Raw genomic sequence first — 16,373 nt, 5'->3', positions numbered from 1 at the left:
AAAGAAGGTGTACTCCAATCACCCCACCTGCACCCACCCCCCCCCCCACACTGTAGTTAGCCACTGGAGAGCGGAACCCAAATACCTGTATGCGATCTGTAAGGTCATGGCCTTCTGTTCCCTCACTCTTACACATCTGGCCCACCCACAGGGCTGTCCTTCTGGTCGTTGCCCCCCCCCCCCAGCCTACCCCCCTCCCCGCACTTTCCTTCCCAGGTCTTCACTCCTTGTCCAATTGAGCTCAGCAGAGATGCCGCCTGGTCCCCTTTGCTGAATGGTGCTTGTTACTGTCTGGTAAGGTACATTGTTTTCATGGCATTGCTACTGCCTAAAGGACACCTTACCATTCTCACCCATCAGTCCTGAGCTCCTGGGATAGCCTGGTGTATCCCGGAAACTGGAGCAGCACCACCCTCCTAGCAAGCACTTGGTAAGAGCCTGAGTAGATGGATGCGGTGCAGGCAGCAGGGAGAGCTAGGAGAGGAGGTTTGGCTGCAGCCCTTATCCTTTCAGCAAAGCCAGTAGAATGCTCTGTTTTCTTTCTACTAAGTCAGGGTCGACAGGCATTGCCGGTGTCTCTCCAATGAGATCCTGGTGATCCGTGCCTTCATAAAGATTTCCTACTCAGAAAAATCCTGACAGTGTGTTACTTTGATATGGGAGTACCCTTACACTTTTCAGAAACATGAAGACTCCAACATCCTTTCAGAAAGCATGGGTGAGGTTTATTTAAAAATCCATAGAAAGTACCATCATTGTTTACACCCAGCTGCTTCCCAGAAGTCCTGCTGGATTCTCCACCAGCTGCCTTCTAACTTAGACTCCTCTGCGAAAGCTGGATTAATCTCAACTGTCTTCAAAAACACCGAGTATTAAATGAACTGGATGCTCCTCTTTTTATTCTGTGCAAGGGTCACGTATGAGTATGTGTAACAACACCATGAGCAAGGGTAACAACACCATGCTTTCTGTATGGCTTCCTTCCTTTTTCCCTTTAGAGAAAGAATTGCAGGAATCAAAAACTCTATGGACAGGACCACAACATTTTGCTTTAGGCAAAGCTTGATTTTTGTGTGGCCGTTTTTGCTGAAATAGAATTTTGGAGGTCACCATGCTGCTCAGAGCCCATCACAGAAATCACATTTCTCTCTCTCTCTCTCTCTCTCTCTCTCTCTCTCTCTCTCTCTCTCTCTCTTAAATGAACTATTTTATTTATTGAAAATACATCTACAAAGTAATGTTTCCCAGTACACAGTGGGTACACACATATGCAGAGCCTCTGATGGACTGGCAAAGGGATCAGCTTAGAGGACCTGTTTTCTTAAGAAATGGTTAGTACAAAAGAAATCTCCCACTGGGTAACAGCATTAATTTGACATGGTCAAGTTTTGTTCTACTAGTGTTATAAAATGACTGCCACATACATTAACGGTCTGTGGGGCTGGGTATTCTTCCCAAGCCCAAGGGATGGCTCGAAGAAAGCCTCCCACGACTCCTTTCGACTGACAGGAGGATATTTAGGAAATAAACAGAAAAGTAGAACCAGCTCATGGTCTTACAATGAAACACTAAAGAGCAGAGAAATCCCATTTCTAACATATGTGATACGTATTTTTTTTAAAGATTATCTTGCATTTGAGTCTTATAGAATCTTTTTACAAAGACTATTTTAAAAATTGATCCTTTGGAGACTGCTAGTTACTCTTCTACGCTGCGGTGACTTCTGATGGTCTAGTAGGAGAATATGGGTCAGACAGCTGGATCGCCACCTAGTGACTCAGTTTCCTTGCCTGGACACTGGAGCATTGCCTTTGGTGATCACAGGACGGATGATTCAGCCTTGTCTTGGGCCACCTCCAGTTCTGTGAGATTGTGTTCTCAGGGACTAGCTCTCAGAGATGCTTCATTGTTGTTCTTCTTGACCATTGAGGGTGTTCAGCTGTGACTGTAGACTTAGTAACCGATCCCCTGTGTGGACTTCAGAGACATCCTGATTATGGTAAACATGACATTTGCAGAAGTGAGACCAGTCCTATGTTGTAACGGGCCATGAGGTAAGGTGCCAACATGGTAAAACATGGTGCAGGGGCAGCTACTGCCTCAGGGTCCACTTCTTACAGGGAGTTGGTGTAACATGTTGGGCCTGCTTGTTTGTGTTTTCTGTCCCCGCCTGGTACCCCACAACCGGCAGGCCCCAGAGAAAATCAACCACACAAGAGATCTCTATAAGTTATAATGCTGATTGGCCCATTAGGTCAGGCTTCTTACTGGCTAACTCTCAAATCTTGATTAACCCGTTTTTCTGATCTGTTTTAGCCATGTGGCTCAGTACTTTTTTCAGTGGGGCAGCTCACATCCTGCAGCTTCGGTGATCTGGGCAGGAGTGGGAGGAATCAACTTCCTCCTCCCCAGAATTCTCCTGCTCCCTTTGCATCATTACCACTTCCTGTCTGGTTTTCCCACCTACACCTCCTGCCTGGCCAATCAGCATTTTATTTAAAACATGATTGACAGAATACAGACAATTCTCCCGCACCAAGTTGGAACTTCATCAATTCTGTCCAGACCAAGAGTTGGGGTTGTCTAGTTCACCTAGCCGCCTTCAAATCCCTTGCCCACTACTGCCTAGTAGAGTGTATGCCAGGTGTTAAAGATGTTAAGTAGGTCTAGTGTATTCATTGGAAACATCAAGTTGTCCCCTAACTTATCAAGATCAAATCCGTTAGCATTCATGTAAAGAAATAAAAACTCAGTGCTTTAGTGTCGCGGTGCCGACAACCCTGCCGTTCACAGAGTCCACATCCTCGGAATCAAACACTCACAGATCAAAAGGCTTTAAAAAAAATCTGACCTGAATATAGACATTTGTCATTGTTCCCTAAATAATGTGGTGCAACAGCCATTTACATCGCATTTGCATCAAATTAGAAACCAAATGTGAGTAGGTTGACTGTCCCTGGTTTTAGGCTGAGCAGGTGTGCCTAGGTTATGTACGAATTCTGTGCTGTTTATGTCAGAGATGTGAGCATGGCCCCGTCTTTAAAAACACACAAACAAGGGGCTCGAGAGATGGCTCAGATAGCTCATTGCCAGCTCTTCCAAAGGTCCTGAGTTCAATTCCGGGCAACCACATGATGGCTCACAACCATCTGTATTGAGGTGCCTTCTTCTGGCCTGCAGAATATTGTATTCATAATAAATAAATAAATAAATATTTTTTTAAAAAAATAAAAAAAACCCACACAAACAAGAGTAAGATACAGAAAAGCAGAAGGAAGAGAATATCGTCTCCCTGACCTTTGTGTGTACTGGAGAAAGAGCCAAGGGGAAATCCTATTAAAAGGCCATTTGGGTGGCATTTGGGTGGCGTGGCATCCAGGTTGTTCTCAAGCTCCTGTGGGGCTCCGCACTTGGCATTAGCCCCAGTCAGCTTCACCTGAGATGCCCATCAAGCCTCAGCCTGTTGGTGGTATTAGCCAGGAGAAAGCCTGCTTTTACAGACACTTGGTGCCAGCAGACTACTCTGGCATTTAGGGCCACTGAAGGATGTGCAACGACGTGCCTTTCTACACTGGAAAAATGGCTTTTCTTCCTGCCCCTGAATAGGGCTCTAGTGTCTTACAGGGTGCTTGTGCTCCCTTCAAAATGCTTTTTCTCTCCCTTGTGTTATACAGCTGGTGAGCTTATTCTTGTTTGTTTCTAATTGTTAGAAAGTGGGCAAAACATACCCTCTTCTTCCAAAGACTAAATTCTTAACTAAAACTCATTCCCATAGTTTTTGGGTTTTGTTTTTTAGCTTCTGTTGTTGTTGTTTGTTTGTTTGTTAAGACAAGTTTCTCTATGTGGTCTTGGCTGTCCAGGAACTCCCTTTGTAGACCAAGTTGTTCTTCAACTCACAGAGATCCACCACTTCTGTCTCCAGAGTGCTGGGTTTAAAGGTGTGTGTATGTGTGTGCATTTTTTTTAAAAAAGTGTTCTATCACTGAGTCACACTCACAGGGCTGGTTTTGAGCCAAATCAGGCCCATTCTCTGGATTCTTTTCCTTCCTGCCTTTCTCTGTGTCAAACAATGCCAGGCTAGATGATGTAAATCCATTTTCCCACCATTTAATCACCAAAAGACTCGGAATCGATATGATTTCTCCCATTTCACAGATGAAGGCCTACACCTCTCAGGCCTGGAGCAGGGTGTGGGATCTCATCTCTTACTCGTGCCAGGGGTATCTGCTGAGTGAATGTTCAGTGCTGGATCCACTGCCTTTTTTGTTCTGATAATGCACACCTAAGTTTTGTAAGAGATGAGTGTTTCCCACCCCTGTTGATGATCACCTGGCCAATGTGTTCTGCCCTCCTGTTGGAAAAGTGGGGCTTGAAGTAGATGGGAAATGGTTGGTTGTGAAAGCCTTGACTGTAAGGGTAGAGAGAGCATCAAGAGAGCCTCTTGGGTGAACATGAGACTTCTCAGGACGGTTAGCTCTGTCACAACTACAGGGAATCTCCTTTGTGGATTTCTTTCTGCTAAGCAGCTGGACTCTGGGCTTTTGATACCTGTAGGTCAGTGTCTCCACCGTGGTTTGCTTTTGTTTCTGGGAAGCTCAGCCCTTAGCTGCCCTCCACTGTGTTTGTTCAATCACGATACAGACACTGTTCTGCCTTTGAACTGAGGACTTCATGGCTTCTCAGCTCAGAGATAGCAGCACTGCCTGTTGGACTGAATTTTTTTTCTTAATATCACTCAACTTGTAAAGCTAAAACAGGTCAGAAGAGTATAGGAGTACCTGTTAAAATAACCAAACTAAAACGGGATGGGTGGCGGCTGGGTAAGCTAAAACAATGGGTACAACGGGTCTGTTCTGAAATATTTGTTTATACTGTGAAGATGTGTCTCTGCCTAAGGTACTTTCTGATTGGCTTAATTAAGAGCTAAGTGGCCAATAGCTAGGTAGGAGAGAGTAGGGGATTTCTGGGTAGAGAGGAACTGGGAGGGGAAATCTAGGTGTGTGGTTTCACCAGCTGACTCGGAACAAGTCTAACGTGCTGGACTGAGAAGTACCGGAACCACGTGGCAGAATGTAGATTTAAAAAATATGGGTTAATTAAGTTATAAGAGCTAGTTGAGGGAAAGTCTAAACTCAGGCCAACCTTTCATAATGAATAAGAAGTCTCTGGGTCGGGGGCTGGAGAGATGGCTCTGGTTAAGAGCATTGCCTGCTCTTCCAAGGGTCTTGAGTTCAATTCCCAGCAACCATATGGTGGCTCACAACCATCTGTAATGAGATCTGGTGCCCTCCCTGGCCTGCAGGCACACGTGTAGGCAGATATTGACTGCATAATAAATGAATAAATATTTTTAAAAAAAAAGAAGTCTCTGGGTCATTATTTGTGGGCTGGCCGTCCAAGGATAGTTCGACCAGAAATCTTGCTACACAGGTCTTTCTTTGGATTGCCAGATCCTGAATAATGACGTGGAGACTTCTTACTAAGTATGAAAGCTTGGCCTTACTAGGACTTGTTCCCAACTAGCTCTTACAACTTAAATTAACTTGTTTATATCAATGTACATTCTCCCGTGTGACTCATTACCTCTTCTCAGTACCGTATGTCCGACTTCCTCCTCGTTTTTGCTGGCAAATCCCCACCTCAGATTTTTCCCAGAGTTCCTGCCTCTGCCTGGAAGTCCCAACTATCTTCTCCTGCCTAGCTATTGGTCATTCAGCTCTTTAACCGATCAGAAGGTGCTTTAGGCAGCTGAGGACAGACAGACACATCTTCACAGTGTACAAAAAGATGATCCCGCAACACCTGGGTCCTCCCTAGCCCTGTTTGTCTGGCTTGTTTTAGTTCGTCATGCACTGTGCGGTCTTTGAATTAATCACTGAAACCTGGTGTTAAAATGTCATTCCTTGGCAAGTCCTTGTTGCAAGAAAGCAGAGGAATAGACAAAGACTTAAGTCAACAGGATGGTGAGCAAGGTATCAGTCTTAGTGAGCTTTCTCATGACTGCAGAGACGGCTCAGTGGTTAAGAGCACTGCCTGCTCTTCCAGAGGTCCTGAGTTCAAATCTCAGTAACCATGGTGACTCGTGACCATCTAAAAGGGGATCTGATACTCTCTTCTGTCATTCAGGAATGCATGCAAATAGAGCAGTGATATAAATAAATAATTTTTTTTTAAAAAAATTTCCTGATAAGATATTCAGCCTGGATTTCAAAACAAAATAAACTATCTATAACCAGAATCAAACCAACATAATGAGATTGTTGATGTCATGAAAGTATTGTGGAAGGAGGGTCCAGGTCATATATCGAGATCATGGCATTTTAACCCTTGAGAGCTGCGTATGATGTGGATAGTAAAGGAGAATTTGGGGTAGAATCCTAGGCTCACAGAAACCCATGGAGGCTTGGAAAGACGTGATTCCTCTAGGCTGTGATCCTGTATTTGGAAACACAGAGTTTTTATACAGACAAGGGGAGAGGGAGAGCTAGGATGTGGTCAGCCCCTGGAAGCTCTGCCTAGCCCAAAACTGTGGTTTTCTTGTGGTCTGCAGGAAGAATTCAGAGCCAAAGCATGCTTTAGTTGGCAGAATGGATGCACTCACCCTCTTAGGCAGAGCCAAAACTGTTTGCAATGTCCAGGTGCATTTATTGAAAGGAAGGAAGCGAGAATGACCCATTCACTCAAAACAGAGACCATTTTCCAGAGCAGAGACACCACAGAGGAAAAGTCTGCATGTCATTTAAGAGACAACCTATAGGGTGGCTGGTAGAATAGAGAAGTCTCTAGGCTGGACAGTGGAGGGTGTGATACTCCCATGGGTGAATCAGAAAAGATCCACAAAGACAAATACTTGCTTGGCTGATGAGAAAATGATAAAAATCATTTCGGGTGCTGGGTAGGATGTAGAAATTCCAATTGGTAGCTCCAAAAAGAAATCCGGGTCACAGATTTTGGGTAAACTGGATCTTCTCAGGAAATTTATTCTATCTACCTATCTATCTATCTATCTATCTATCTATCCTAAGAATTGGGGGACATGCTCAGACACCTCTATTAGTTAGTTAGTGGCTGGTTAAAAGACACTCATATATTGAAAATTATGGATCTGTGTCCAAGCTACACAGGAGCCTCCTCTCCGCGAGCAGCTAGATTGATAGCCTTCCCAGTAGGTTGGTGCGCATAGCTTGTGCTCCACCAGGACCCGTCTTTCTGCACTTCTTTGACAGCAAACTCTTGAGGATCAGTAAGAGCCTCCCTAAGGACTGATGGAGGATGTGGATTCCTTCCTTAAGGTGTCTGCTCTGGTCTCTGAGCCACTGGTCACATATGCCTGAACGTTTATAGTTCGTGGGGGAGAGAACCAGAGAGAAACTCGGAGAATTTGCAGGTAAAGTTGGAAAACTTTGGTTAGATGAAGCAGGGGAACACAAGCCTGGCAGTGCAGGAAGGGGAGCAGTGCAAGTGGAGAGCAAAATAAGAAAAGGCTAGAGGAGATGGAATGGGAATCAGAAACCTTTGAGAAAGAAAAAAACCTGTGGTCTCCTGAGTGCTCTGTGTTTTCAGAAAGTGGACTCATTAGTGCAGTAATAGAAGTTTAGCAGTAAGGGAGGGTGGTACGGTATCGGCACTGTATGTGAGAAGATGTGAGAGAGCCTTGTGTTTCTGACTTAGTGTTTGCAATAGCTGCAGCATATACACTGGATACAATGTGCCCAGGGACAGGGGGTTAGGACCAGCATCCCAGGTGAAAGAGGGAATCTCCAAGTTGGGAATCTATACAGCCTACTATTGGAAGACATTGGATTTTGTGTTCCTGTTGCATGAAGAATGTTTACGTTGCTGGTGTCTTACTACAGACTCCTATACCGAAATACCTCAAGCTGTGTATGCTATGTATAATAACAGTCTAGTCCTCAAAGTTCTGGAGGCCAAAAGAATCTTCTTAAAGTCACAGAAGATGCCATGTGGTGGTTCTGCCTCTTGTTCATAGGTGTGCTCTTGTAGTCGGAGGGTCCAGCGAGCACAATGGAGCCTGTGTTCTAACGACACTAATCCTAGACGCCACAGAGTCTCTTCCTTCATGAACTAATAACTTCCCAGTTTTCACACAGGCTGGCGCTATTGACTTGGGGGGTAGGATTTCAGCATAGGACTTGTGAGGGTGCAAGGACCACGCAGGCCATGGAGGGAATGACTTATGAGATTGGGTAATTTTAACTCTTTGGCTTAAAGGCACATGAGTTTGGACTTGATAAGCCAACCGGAGGAGAGGAATGGAAGATGCAGGGCAGAAGAAGAAGGTGAAGAAGACTTAGGTCCTGGCAAATGGAGTGTGCCCCTTACCTGTTTAGATTCTTAGCCTTGGGGGTCAGCGGACATAGTGTCTATGTTCAGGTCTTATGATAGCATTCTATAAAGAAGAACAAATGGGCCAAATAGCAGGGTAATGTGACCCCTTTCTTTATTCCTAAAGGAGCAAAGGCATCTTCCTAACTACCCAATCAGAAGCAAGTACAGGGTCAGAGCAAGCACCTGGGAAGCTGAGAAAAGGTAAATGAATGAGGCCCCGCAGGGGGTCACAGGTGGACTGTTGCAGGTGAAGCATTAAGTTAGAGACTCAGGAGCATCCTACTGCCATGTTGTTCCGAGGGAGGCTGAGGTCCCCTTCGGGCCTGCTGACTAGAACACTCTGTGGTCTTCTCTGCAGGAAAATAGCCATAATGTGTTGCTTAGGATTCCCAGCTTGGGCGTTTTTAGAGCAAGTGAGAAACTGATGCTAACAAAGCTCACTGAATACAGAATCTTCCCAAATTACAACAGTTAAGCCCCGCCTGATCCAATGCTGATATTACTTTTAAAAGAAACATACTTCTTTTGGAATCTTTGAGTGTGTGGTCACCTTTTTTAGAAATGAGAACCTTACAATTTCTTTATTCATTACTCTTACATTTGTGTATGATGTATGGGGTGCACATGCGCCACGGCACGTGTGCAGAGGTCAGAGAACAATTTCGTGGAGTTAGTTCTTTCCTCCTATCTTCATGTGGGATCCTGAGGAGATCTTAGGTCATCAGACTTTGAGGCAAACAATTTTATCATCTTGCCAGCCCGGGAACCTCACTGCTTTCCACAATTGCATTTCATTAATTTATGTAACCCCAAAAGAAATTCTGTGGTTCTGGTGTCAGCGCATTTGGGAACACAGAGAATGTGTCTGTGGATTGAGTCGGAGAGACTGGCAAGACGATCTCTGCTGGAACAGGATCCTCAGAGGTCAATGCCGCAGGCCCTTGTCTTCAGAATCACTGATAGGCAGGTGTGTACCCTCACAAACTCGAGATGGCCCATTTCTGGAATGTGTTTTAGGGGCCATTTGCTTTATGCATTTAGAGCCAGTCCTTATGTTTGCCTGTGTTTGCCAGTCACTGAGTGTTGACTTTAGTTTTTTAGTAAACTTTAGTTAACTTTGCTCTGGGTGTCTTATCTGCTAACTCATTCTCCCCATCTTGACTTCTACTGTAGAATCATAGCAAGCCTACTTACTAGTTCTGCTGAGGATTAGAGCACCAACAAGGAGCAGAGGTCATACAAGGTTCCCGGGTCATGTGTTTCTTAGCAAGACCTAGTCACATTTAATTCAGACTCTTATTTCTTTGTACTTCAGAATTATGGATGAATTTTAGACTTTACTAGAGATCAAGTTTTGTTTGCTTTATATGTATGACTCGCCAAGACCCAAAATTTATGGCTTTATTAAGACAGTCATACTTTACATGATCTCAATTAATGAGTAATTGATTATTTTAATATGTTGTAAGTAGATTATCTCAATATACTGAGTAAGAAGTGTAGGACCTATAATTCTCCTTGTCCGGGAGCCCCAGCAATATATGAATAAGTGTGTGTGTGTGTGTGTGTGTGTGTGTGTATGAACATGTTTTTATCTAGGCACAGCCTAAATAAATGCATGTCTTGTATGTAAGGAAGTCCAGTCCTCCTAGGACCAGCTCCTCTCCTTTGCTCCTTATGTGCTCTGAACCATGTAGTTCTCTATTGAGTCGTGTTTCCAACTCATGACTTCCCTGGCCTAGGTGCCACCCCATTCAGCTTCTCCTCCCATGGATGTATTCTTCAACACCTGCAGCATCCAGTCTCTTACTTACGTTATTTAGAAACCCCCCCCCCCCAAACACCCTGGAAACGAGAGATCTTTGGGTGAGACAGGGACAGGGAGAAGCTGTCCACCTTAGGATATGACTACCCAGGCAGCAGGTATGGAGTATGCGAGCCATTCTGCTTAGCTTAACGAATGGCCAGAAAGACAAAGATTGTCATCACTTCCTCAAAGGGATGTGCACACACGTGACTTGCTTTGTGCCAGTAGGTACACAATGCCACCACTGTGGCACAATTAAGCATGACTTTCCAACAGTACATTTTCAGTTGCCATTCTGTATTAGTTAGCCATGACAGAATACCACAGACTAGAATTTAAACAATCATTGGTACTTCTCACAGCTCTGGGGACTGACCATGTTAGATCAAGGTGTGGCGTCTCTGGTTTCTTCGGAGCCCCTTTCTGTCTTGGAGACGCCCACCTGTTTTTCCCATGACGGTCCTGTGTGTACCTGTGTAGAGCAGTCCTGTAAGTTCAGAGCTTACTTATATGACTTCATCTTGCTCATTTTATCTTAATTACTCCTCCAAAGGTCCCGTCTCCAAATGCAGCCACATTCTGAGGTACTGTGGATTAAGACCCCAATTGATGGATTTTAGACCGAAAGACCATGGGTGTAGCACTTATGAATTGTTGTGTATAACGTACAGATGTTGCTAGTCTTTGAGCTATAATTCATGGTGACTGTGAATTGAGCCTCAGTCTGAGGCTCATTACTCTTTTCAAAGCTGCTGCTGATTTGTCTATGTCTAATTGGTCATTGGCACATGTGAGGCCGACAAGGCCATTGCCTCCTTGTCTCCCAGTTGTAGACCCATGTGGTAGTTTACCAACATCGTCAAAAGAGAGGATTAGACACTAACGGTGAAAGTACAGAGTGAAGAAACAAGAAGTAATTCAGAATGCGAAAGCGGATGTGTTAGGAGATCTGAGATACCAGCAGCACAGTGAAACCTGCAGGAGTCCTGAACCTGTGTGGAGGTACCGCACACCCCGTCTAGAAATAGACTGGCTGCTGTAAAATCCCAGTAAAGACATCAAAACATTAATTTTTTCCCATTTAAATTGCACTAGGAAGAGGAAGCTACTTATGGCTAAAATTGAGCATTCTCCTCTAGATGGAAGACCATGGTGATAATAATTCCCAGACAATTTGGTATTCAGGCAAAAGTGCAGGAGTTAGTTTATTTACTGACGGAAAACTATAATGACATAAAGATTGTCGAAGAACTTCTAAGTTGGGGAAAGGAGTGTATACATTCAAAACACATTGAGTGAATTCCTCAAAGAACTAATACAAATCCCTAGTGGCGCTGCTATAGCTTAAGATTAACTGGGGTTGAGGCTGAAGCTTTCCTCTCTCAGAGAGCCTCAGACCACTACACTTTGATGTCTTGTGTTGTTTTATGTGTGTGTTCTCCTCCCTCCTTATTGGGCTATTCATGAGCATTCTTTACATCTGATTCAAGCAGAACAAGTGCCCCATTCTTAGCACAGGCTCGTTACTTTAATGCTTTCATCCCCAATGAGTGAGTGCCTCGGCTGGAGAACTTGTCATGTGGTAGTAAAATGTGACCCTGGATCAGGGCTCAGTAACTCCTGGACCAGCCCACCCCAGAGACACCTGGTAGAGATGGTTTGGCACAAGCCTCGCATTCGTGAAGGTGTCTTGGCATATCTTTCCTGGGTAATCTCCAAGTGTGGTTTCAATCTTAATCAATGCACTTTTCCCTGTTGGTGTTAACGAGAGTTACCCTCAGTAAGCAATGACCGGTTACACCAAAAAACCCCCGCTCTTGGTGTTTCCTTGAACTAGAGATGACCTAGGCCTTCCTGGAGAGCTCAGAGGGAACATGGGCAGAGGTCTCAGCAATGTGTGACTTGGTAGTGGCTGGATCAGAGGTACCAGGACACGAAGGTTGAACAGCATTTCTTGTTGCCCATTGTTCCTCTAAGGATCTCTCAGGGTAACAGATTCTCTGATTCTTTTGTTCTGCTCCATAAGTTGGGACACTGCATGTGCCTGGCTATAAGTTCAGTCTCAATGGTCTTGTGTGTTTGGTAGGGTCCTTGGAGCCAGGCGTTTTGGAAGTGTCTGTCTATGAAAAGTTATTCCTGAGTAGAGCATTGAGTTTCAAACTGCTCAAAAGTGGGGGTGGGGTGAAATGGGGGAAATGAGGGGGTGTCATGGCGTGTGGCACAGGGTAGCCTTAAACTTGTGATCAGCCTCCCAGGGTTCTGAGATCACAAGTGTGTGTCATCATACCCTGCCTGTGAATGAGTTCTTCGTGGATTTCGTGGCTTGGGATAACTTTTCCTCTTCCTATACTAACTTTCCTGTTTTCAATTCCACATTGAAATGATGTATTTACATACCTCGGCTCTCTTTGTTACCTCGCATCCGCCCCAGCTCTTTAAACGGCTTCCTATGCCACCGGGGCCAAGGGAATGCCTTGGTTCCCTTCGCTCTCATAGTGACCTGAGGCTGTTGAACAGAAATTAGAAAACTCACTGTATCAGAAAAGGCAGCCTGCCAAGGCTGCTTGCTTCCCATCCAGGTCTAGGGCCAACATTTAAATCCAGTTCAGGGCGAGCTGCAAGTACAGATGACTTTCAAGTTGTCTGACAACAAATGCGTCCCATAAGCGAACGGTTGTATGCCTTTAATCCCAGCACTCTGGAGGCTGAGGCAGGATGATGACCAGTTCAAGACCAATGTGGGTTCCATGCCCATACCTGTCTTCCATAAATGGGGGTCTGCCCACTGAATGAGTGTGCCATCCATTCACCATGTCACAGTCTCCATTCTACCATCATGTGGGTAGGATCCTGTTTTGTGAGCTCCTTGGGCTTCAGATGAACCCATCTCTCGACGAGGCGAGGCGTTTGTTAGCAAACAGACAATCTGAGAACAGGTATGCTCTCTCTGTTCGTATTTTCTTACATCCGTGGGCATTTCCTCAGTAAAGGTGGTTGGAGGTAACCGGATAAGTAGGGCTTCTTGAGAGGGTTTATAGTCATTGGGCAGGACAAGACTGAACGTGCCACCTGTTAGAGTACTGAAAGATGTGAGTTCCATGGGAAGGCTGCCAAAAATGTCCCTGTAGTGTGCGCTTTGTGCTGAGGCCGTGGCAACACGCATGGGCCTGCAGTTAAGTATTGGGATACTTCTTCATCTCAATATGCAGAGAATTTGGCTTTTTAAAGCCATTTCTTTTAGTAAGATCACATACTGAGCGTTTGTTTCTCACTGTTTTAAATTCACATGTCCATTGGAATTCTTATGCAGCTGTCAACACCAGGGCTCCTTTATGGTCCCCAACCCTACAACCCAGGTGATCACTGAGTTCCGGTCCTGTGAGTGGCAGCTTGCAGTATTTGTCTGGAGGATTGCCCTGGAGGGTATTCAGTTTTATGTACACCTTTCTTAAGTCTTTGCTTTTGGGGATGATAATAATTGAAACCTTAGCTGTTGGTCTAGGTCCTAGGTCTGGAGATCTACCACCCACCTGCTCTTATACCCTGTGACGGAAAGACACAGGGTATAATATCGTTACTATTTCATATTATAAGAACATGCCTCTCAATGGAACTGTAAATTCTCTTGAAAATTCTACGTTTTGGTTGTTAGCATTACTCTTCAGGTTTGGGGGTCATGTCTGTGTTCCTAGTGGTCAAGGTCTTGGGGCTGAAGGAACCTGATTTAGCCTCTTGGGATTTATCCGCGGCTTTGGAGATATGAATTGTCCCTATAAACACTGCTGTTTAGTTTTTTGTAGTTTTTCCTCACATCCTTTCCTTAATGCAGAGGGTCTGCCCCCCCATGTGTGTCTGGTGTCTCTGTATCTCCCCTCCCTCCCTCCCTCCTTCCCCCACCCCGTGTGTGTGTCTTGTTTCTGTCTCGTTCTGTGTGTATGTATGTCTTGTTTCTCTCTGTGTCTGTGTCTCCTCTGTATATGTCTTGCCTCTGTCTCTCTTCTCTGTCTCTGTCTCTCTTTCATTCTTTCTGCCTGCTTTCCCCACCCCCCGCCCCAACTAGAGCCCCTAAAGGAGGAGCCTCCACCACCACCCAGGGGAAAAAGAAAAATCCGTATCAGGAACGGGGTACAACAAATATCGGACTTACTGTCAGAACATTCCTTTTGTTTGTTTTTGTTTTTTGTTTTTCCCCCTTTTACCATTGATTAATAGTCTAGTGATCCCCATAATTGCTGCTTTACGTGTATCTAGAGATGGGGGGGGGGGCATGGTGAGGGAGCCCTGCCACACTATCTGGTGCATTTAGAGGCAAGTGTGGGAACAATGGGCAGAGTGCCTTTTTGTTCACATGCCCCTGTTTACCTATTCACAATCGTGCAGTCGCTTGGCTGTGATGGGGGGACGTCACGTGTAACTCCACCTCAACGCCCCCCCCACACCCCACCCCCGGCTGAGAAGGAGCATAATGCCTGCTTTCTAGACCTGCCGTCATTCAGTGGGAGATGTAGTTGGCGTGTGTCAGGATGACAGAGAGCCACGATGGAAGCCAGCACGTGTGGCCGGTTACCGGGGGCTGCCATGTGCTTGCAAGCATCCAGTGTCTGCTCCAGAGCAGCTGTTCCTGCATGGCCGCCTCCTGCCCTCCTGCCCGTCTTCGTCAGAACTGCTGCTTTCTTAAGAATCATTGGAGAGCAAGCCTGTCCCTCCCTTGCTTCTGCATGCACATCCTGTTTCGTGAAAACGTATTTTTTTTTTCTTTTGAGCAAAATTGAAAGAAAGAAAGGAGAGCGAGAAAGGAAGGGGGTGGGGGAAAGAAGGTTGCCATCCAGTGGAGGAAGGCGTAATTTCCAGCTTCATTCAGGAAAAAAAAAAAAAAAAGCAAGCAGGCAGGCAGGCATACACACACACACACACACACACACAGGCACACACAGGCACACACGCACACCCGCAGGCTGAAGTATGCTTAACTCTTTTAACTTGGCTGGGCCTTTTTAGCACCATATGGGGTTCTTTCGTGACATCCGGAGCCAAATGAGTGCAGTGTGCCTTTAAGGAAAGAGGTACCTCACCAAACTTCCCTGTAGTTGTGCCTCGCCATTTAGGTAGGGAAGGAAAGTGTTAATTTCTTATTTGTACACTTTTTTTCCCCCGACTTCCTTCCTATTCACTTCATTAAATCTAGAGGCAGTTCAGCATGGGAGCCGTCTGTATGTTGAATTAGGGCTCGCACTCTTGCGCAACACGTCACCAGTCGGAAACTGGGGGTTTGCTCCTGAGATTTATTTCATTATTGTGCTGGTAAAAGGTTTGGAAGGGAATTCTTTCTGGGGGTGATACTTTTAGCATTGTGTAGCAAGTTTTTTGTTTTGTTTTTGTTTGGTTTCTTTTCTTCCTTTTTTTTTTCCTTTTTTGATACCGCCCCCCCCAGCTAAGTTGTCCGTCGAGCTAGCTTAACAAATAGAATTTTTTTTTTTAAAGCAGAGAAGCCCCCATAATTTCCCTTACGTGCAGGAGAAATCTTAAGTCTAACTCTTGAAGTACGAAAAGCATTGGGAAATATGGAGGGAATTGATTTCCATTAGAAAAAGCCCCATAGAAACCACAGAACCTGAACCCTGCATATAGATGTGTTCCGGGTCTTTGGGGAGGAGGGAAGATTTTTGTAGCTCTCTGCATTCCTGCATAAAAACCTTAATTTAAGGGGAATAATGGTCAGTACTTTGTGTGTTCTCCTGTTAACTCCAGAACCTAAATTTAATAAGAATCTGCAGTATTAGCAGCTGTAATAAAAATTTGTTTGACTAGTTCTGTTTGCAATTTAATTTGTTTTTCCCTTCTTAGGTACTCACAGACGTAGAGATTTTAAAGTCCAAATATCACCAGCTTAAGCTTTGTTTCCCCCTTTTCAAGAATTAAGTCGGGAGGGGGGGTTAGAGCAGAAATACTCTTTTCAGCACCTCCCCCCTCCGCACGGAACCCACTGAAAAGAAAAACAATGAAAAATTTTTGCAGTCTGAAAACCGAAAGTGAAGTGTGACAGCTATTCAGGATTTTCTTTACAGAGAAAAACAACACTGTATTAAAATACGGGAACCTGAGCCCATGCACCTCGCTCTTACTTCCATGCATCTAGTTGGGGGGGGGGGGCTGTTTTTCTCCTGGGTTAAAAATCGTTTGAGACTGCTCCAAAGCCGCAGCAGATCTTTTCTGAAAA

At 45.0% G+C, this 16,373-nt stretch overlaps 1 protein-coding gene across 9 annotated transcripts in view; it reads left to right on the top strand.

Moving 5' to 3' along the window:
• The window catches only part of Smarca2 (SWI/SNF related BAF chromatin remodeling complex subunit ATPase 2), a 168,931-nt gene that overhangs the window by 127,575 nt on the left and 24,983 nt on the right, over positions 1-16,373 (top strand). The window contains exon 1 of one of the 9 annotated variants that reach the window (XM_087908017.1): positions 15,319-15,464. The exons of the other annotated variants lie outside the window; for them this stretch is intronic. The gene's annotated coding sequence lies outside the window, so the exon portion shown is untranslated. Of the gene's footprint in view, positions 1-15,318; positions 15,465-16,373 lie in introns of those variants that run through there. 9 annotated transcript variants of the gene reach the window in all.

The sequence above is a fragment of the Myodes glareolus genome, chromosome 7, assembly GCF_982192425.1.
Source record: "Myodes glareolus chromosome 7, mMyoGla1.1, whole genome shotgun sequence".
NCBI lineage: Eukaryota > Metazoa > Chordata > Mammalia > Rodentia > Cricetidae > Myodes > Myodes glareolus.
This window is presented reverse-complemented; position numbering and strand designations above follow the sequence as displayed.